A 5,572-nucleotide genomic window follows, 5' to 3' on the forward strand; every position below is an offset into this window, starting at 1 on the left:
AATATGTCCATTCTTCTATGGTCTTCCTTTATTTACTGTCCAGCTTTCACATACATATGAGATTATTGAAAGCACCATGGCTTGGGTCAGGCACACCTTAGTCCTCAAGCTGACAACTTTGCTCTTCAATACTTTAAAAAGGTCTTACGTAGCAGATTTGCATAATTCAATATTGTAGTTATCTATAAATTATACATATTCCTTTGTCATATACAAACCTTTGGGGTAACTTTTTACTCTTTTGGAGATACCTTTTGATACACAGAAGTGCATGTTTTTTAGGATGTCCCAGTCCTCTACAGTGTTTTCTGCTGTTTGTGTGTTCTTAGTAATGTTTGATAGTGTATTTAAGCCAGGTATTAGAGCCCCTAAGTTTATCCCATTTTTTTTTCATTGATCCACGTTTTACATTTAGGTCTTTATTCCATGCCGAGATTGTTCTTGTGTGTGGTGTGAGATGTGGCTCTTGTTTCATTCTTCTGCAAATGGATTTCCAATTTTCCCAGCACCATTTGTTGAGAAGACTATCTTTTCCCATTTAATATAATTTGCCCTTTGTCAAAATAAGCTGACTGTAGTTGATAGATTTAATTCTGGGTTCTCAATTCTACTCCATTGATTTGAATCAGTTGTTGTACCAGTCTCAGCCTGTTTTGATGACTGCGGTTGTGTAGTAAATTTTGAGATAAGGGAGTGAGAGGCCTACTTTGTTCTTCTTCTTAAGCAAAAAGCTTTGCTTGTCCAATGTCTCTTTCTATATAAAGTCAGTAGTGAATTTCTCCATCTTTTTAAAAAATGATGTTGAAATCTCGATTGAGATAATGTTGTATCTATAGATTACTTTGGGTAGTGTTAACATTTTCACAATTTTAAGTCCCATCTATGATCATGGTATATTCTTCCATTTTTATAAGCCTCTTTTCGTAGGTTTCTTCATACAGGTCTTTTGTTTCACTGGTTATATTTATTTACAAATATTTCATCTATTGGGAGGCCATTTGAAGTGGTATTGTATTCCAAATTTCCATTTCAGAGCTGTTTTTATTAGTATAGATTATTCCAACTGATTTTTGTATACTGATATTTTACCCTGCCACTTTGCTAAATCTTTCAATGAGTTTCAATAGCTCTCTTTCTGAGTCTTCAGGATTTTCTATGTATAGGATCATATAATCTGCAAATAAAGAGAGTTTAACTACTTCTCTGCCAATTTCAATGCCTTAAATTTCCCTTTCTTGCTTTATAGCTCTGGCTAAGACTTCCAACACAATATTGAATAGAGTGGTGATAAAGGGCATCCTTGTCTGCTTCCTATATATAAAATAAATGATTTTAGTTACTCTCCAGTGATAGCAATGTTGGCTGTTGACCTTTATGTTGTTGTTAAGTGTTATTAAGTGAATTACAACTCATAGCAACCCTGTACATGCTTTCTGAGAAACATCAGGTAGACCTTTCAGTTCAGGACTTATTCTGTCGTGAATTTCCCTTCAATTCCTAATTTGTAGAGTGTTGTTTTTTTTTACCAGGAATGCATGTTGGATTTTTCAAATGTTTTTCTGAATCAAACTGAATGTTCACGTGGTTCTTTTAATTTATTTTTATACTGCATTAAGTTGATTGTTTTTCTTATACTGAACCATGTTTGCATTCCAGTATGAATCCCACTTCCTTATGATGTGTTATTTCTTTTATTTGTTGTTGAATTCTATTGACTAGAATATTGTTGAGAAAATTCCCATTATGTTTATGAGGGATATAGGTCTATACTTTTCTTTTTTAGTGATGCCTTTGCCTGGGTTGGGGTCAATGGTTATGCTTACATCATAAAACGTATTTGGGAGTTTTCCATTCTTTTCTATGTTATTGAATAGTGTGAGTAAAATTGATGTCAGCTGTTTTTGAATGTTTGTTAGAAGTTACTAGCAAAGCCATCTGAGCCCATATTTTTTTGTTGTTGTTAGGAGGTTTTTAGTGACCCAATCTATTTCTTCTTTTGAATTGTTGTTGTTATTAAGTGCCGTCAAGTCGATTTCAACCAATAGCCATCCAGTATAGTATTTCCAAGGAGTAGCTGGTGACCTTGAACTGCTGACCGAACTTGCAGGTCAAATATCTTTAAAGTCTGGAACAATAACCCACAGTACCACACCAGGACTTCTCTTCTATTATAGGCCCGTTCAAATTTTTTACTTCATTCCAGTTTAGGTAGGTTGTATTCTTCTAAAAATATATCCATTTCTTCTAGATTTTCAAATTTACTGGAGTACAATCCTTTATAGAATTCTATTATTATTCCTTTTATGACCATTGGTTCTGTTGTGATGTCACCCTTATTATTTTTCTACATTACTTTAATCTTCTTCTTTTTTTTGTTAGATTTCCTATGGTTTGTCAATTTTATTAATCCTTTCAAAGAACTAACTTCTTGTTTTGTTCATATTTTCTACTGTTTTTCTGATTTCTAACTCATTTATTTATTCTCTAATCTTTATTCATTTTACTTGGATCCTCCACTAACACACATTAATGGAGGACCCAAGTAGCACTCCATTAAATAAAACTCCATTAAAATAAAAAGACTTCATTTTACTTGGATCCTCCATTAACACACATGGAAACAGCAGTCAAGAAATCAAGCAATGTGTTACATTAGGAAAATCGGCTGCACAAGACCTCTTTAAACTGTTCATGAGCAAAGGTTTCAGTTTGAGGACTAAGGTGCACCTGACTCAAGTCATGGTATTTTCAGTAGCCTTATAGGCATGTGAAAGTTGAACAATGAATAAGAATGACCATAGAAGAATAGATGAAGTTGAGTTATGGTGGTGGAAGAGAATACTGAAAGTACCATGAACAGCAAGAAGAACAAATATGTATTGGAAGAATGTTCCTTGGCAGGCAACATGGCCAAACTGTGTCTCTCATACTTTTGACATAATATCAGGAGGGACCAGTCCTTGGAGGAAGACATGATTGGTGAAGTGGAGTGACAGAAAAAAATAGGGCTACAGAGGAGGTGGGACTTGATGGCACATAGGGTAGAGGTACAGTGAAGATCTCTGTCAGCAATAACCAAATACCAAGTAAAGCAGGTTCAGGGGAGAGCTCCAAAACTCTGAACCACATATGTATGAATATTTAAAAAGTTTGAAGGCTTATAGCTAGTGGAACTTGTAGCAAAAGCAAGAAATCTCATACTTTCAAACCTGTCAGACTCAGCGCCCCAGAGCCAACAACTTGGGTGAGACCAAACAGCAAGACCAAGCGGGGGGAACCAGACCTGCCATGGAATAATGCCTGGGGGAACCTTGGAGACAAAGGTGGACAATATTTTTTGTTTTGTTTTGTTCTGATTTTTGGTATCTATTCATTGGACTCTCACAGCTACGCAACTCCATTCTAGTGACTAAAGGGGGTGCCTGAGCAAGTAGATACTCCTGACCCCCATCACTGGACAGTTCTTCTACCATGGATGCTCACAGAGCCTTGCCATATTTAAAGGGACAGCGCAGCTTAAAACTAACCAGCAGTGCAAAACGTTCACAGCCAGCCCTGAACTGTTAATTAATATGGAAAAGGAAAGAAAAAGGGTTGTGGAGTGGGAGAGAAACTAAAAACAAAAGAGGCCAAAAATTAAATCCTACAGTACAGCATAACAACCAACAGTGGCATCTTGAAATTTATCAAGCAGACTTGAAGGTAAGAAGCTGAAAGAGGATATTAGAGTCATACTAATATTAGGCTATAGGTTTCTTTCCCCCTTCTTCTCTTTCTCCTCTATCTTTTCTGCGATTATAGACTACCATTTCCAATCTGTTTTTTTTTTGTTTGTTTTTTTTCCTCCTGTTGCTGTTTTTTGTTTTTTTCCCCTCCTTTTACCTTTAGGGGACTCTTTATCTATCTATACTACAAGAAGAGACAGAAATTTCTGCCTTATAGTCATGCTACAGTCACACACTATAAAACCCCACAATCCAGGCAAGAACCAACACCAACTGCCATACACCAGGGAGGCAGACCACACCTGCAAGAGTTACTCGGGGTAAAGCAATAAGGAGAATGAAAAAGGAAGCCCACCTCCTGATCACAGCTACCTGGAGACAATCAGAAAGCATTAAAGCACACACACACAAACACACACAATTAAATATTAAGACCACAGGTAACCACTGAACATGTCTAAGAAGCAAAAACAGATGACCATATCAGCACAAGTCCAGACAAGATAAAACGTCTGAGACAAATGACCTGTAATCCATTCTGAAAGGACGGAAGGCCTTGGAAATGCCTGAGAAGGAATTCAGAAAAAAATGATTATAAAATGTTTCAAAACAATTTACAATGGAGTAGAGAAAAATAAGGAAGAAGTCAGGAAAGTGCTACAGGAACAATAAAATAAGATAGATATAACATTGGAAACAATTCAAAACCTATAGAGAGGTCCAAACAATCACTAATAGAATATCAGAAATAGACAGTACACTGAAAGGGCAAAGTGGTAGAATAGAAGAAATGGAAGACAGAACCAGTGAGCTGTAAGAAAAGTCTCTCAATACCACTAAGATACAAGAGTAAATAGAAAAAAGGATTTAAAAAAACCTGAAGAAGGTCTAAAATTCATGTTGGACAACATGAAGAGGAATAATTTAAGAATTATTGGCATTTGGAAGAGGAAGAATCACACAAGTCCACAAAGGGGATAGTCGAAGAGTTTCTGGAAGAAAATTTCTCTAATATCCTGAAAAACGAAAACATAAGCATTCAAGAAGCTCAACGAAGCCCAGGAAGGATAGACCCCACATGAAAATCACCAAGACATATCATAATCAAGCTCTCCAAAATCAAAGATAAGGAGTCAATCTTGAAAGCAACTAGGGAAAAAAGAAGCATTACATACAAAGGCAAACAAGTCAGATTAAAATTAGATCTCAGCAAAAACTATGCAGATAAAAAGGCAAATGGGAAACATATATAAAACCCTGAAAGAAAAAAGCTGCCAAATAAGAATCCTCTACGTAGGAAAGCTGTCAATCAAATATGAAGGTGTAATCAAAAGATTCCAGGATAAACAGAAGCTAAGGGATTTTGCCAAAGCCAACCCTGCTATGACAAACATTCTAAAGGAGTTTTGAGGACTGAGAACCAACAAGAACAGACAACAACCAGAGACTGCTATATGTGGCAGCATCTCCCAGAACTTAGTCAACGAATGGAAGAGCCAGGAATAAAATAAAACTAAAAGAACACATTCAGAAGATTTGGCAAGTCAGTCTATGATCAAAACAATTACAATATGAAAGAAGGTAAACACATAGAAGCAGAGATTCAGATCGTAAGAAGATCAGGTAGATTACAGGATAAAATAGACTACACTAAGTGGAGTAAAAAGTTAATGGAATATAAAGTAACCTCAAAGAAAATGAACACTTCAAAACATACCAAGAAAATGAAAATCCAAGAAGAACATGGAAACATTAAAACTATTAGGAAACTCACAAATAAGAACATAAAAACCATGAACTAAGCACCAGAACACATGCAGAACAAAGAAAGCAGCAGCACCACACAC

This window comes from Chrysochloris asiatica, unplaced genomic scaffold, assembly GCF_000296735.1.
Source record: "Chrysochloris asiatica unplaced genomic scaffold, ChrAsi1.0 scaffold00025, whole genome shotgun sequence".
Classification (NCBI taxonomy): domain Eukaryota; kingdom Metazoa; phylum Chordata; class Mammalia; order Afrosoricida; family Chrysochloridae; genus Chrysochloris; species Chrysochloris asiatica.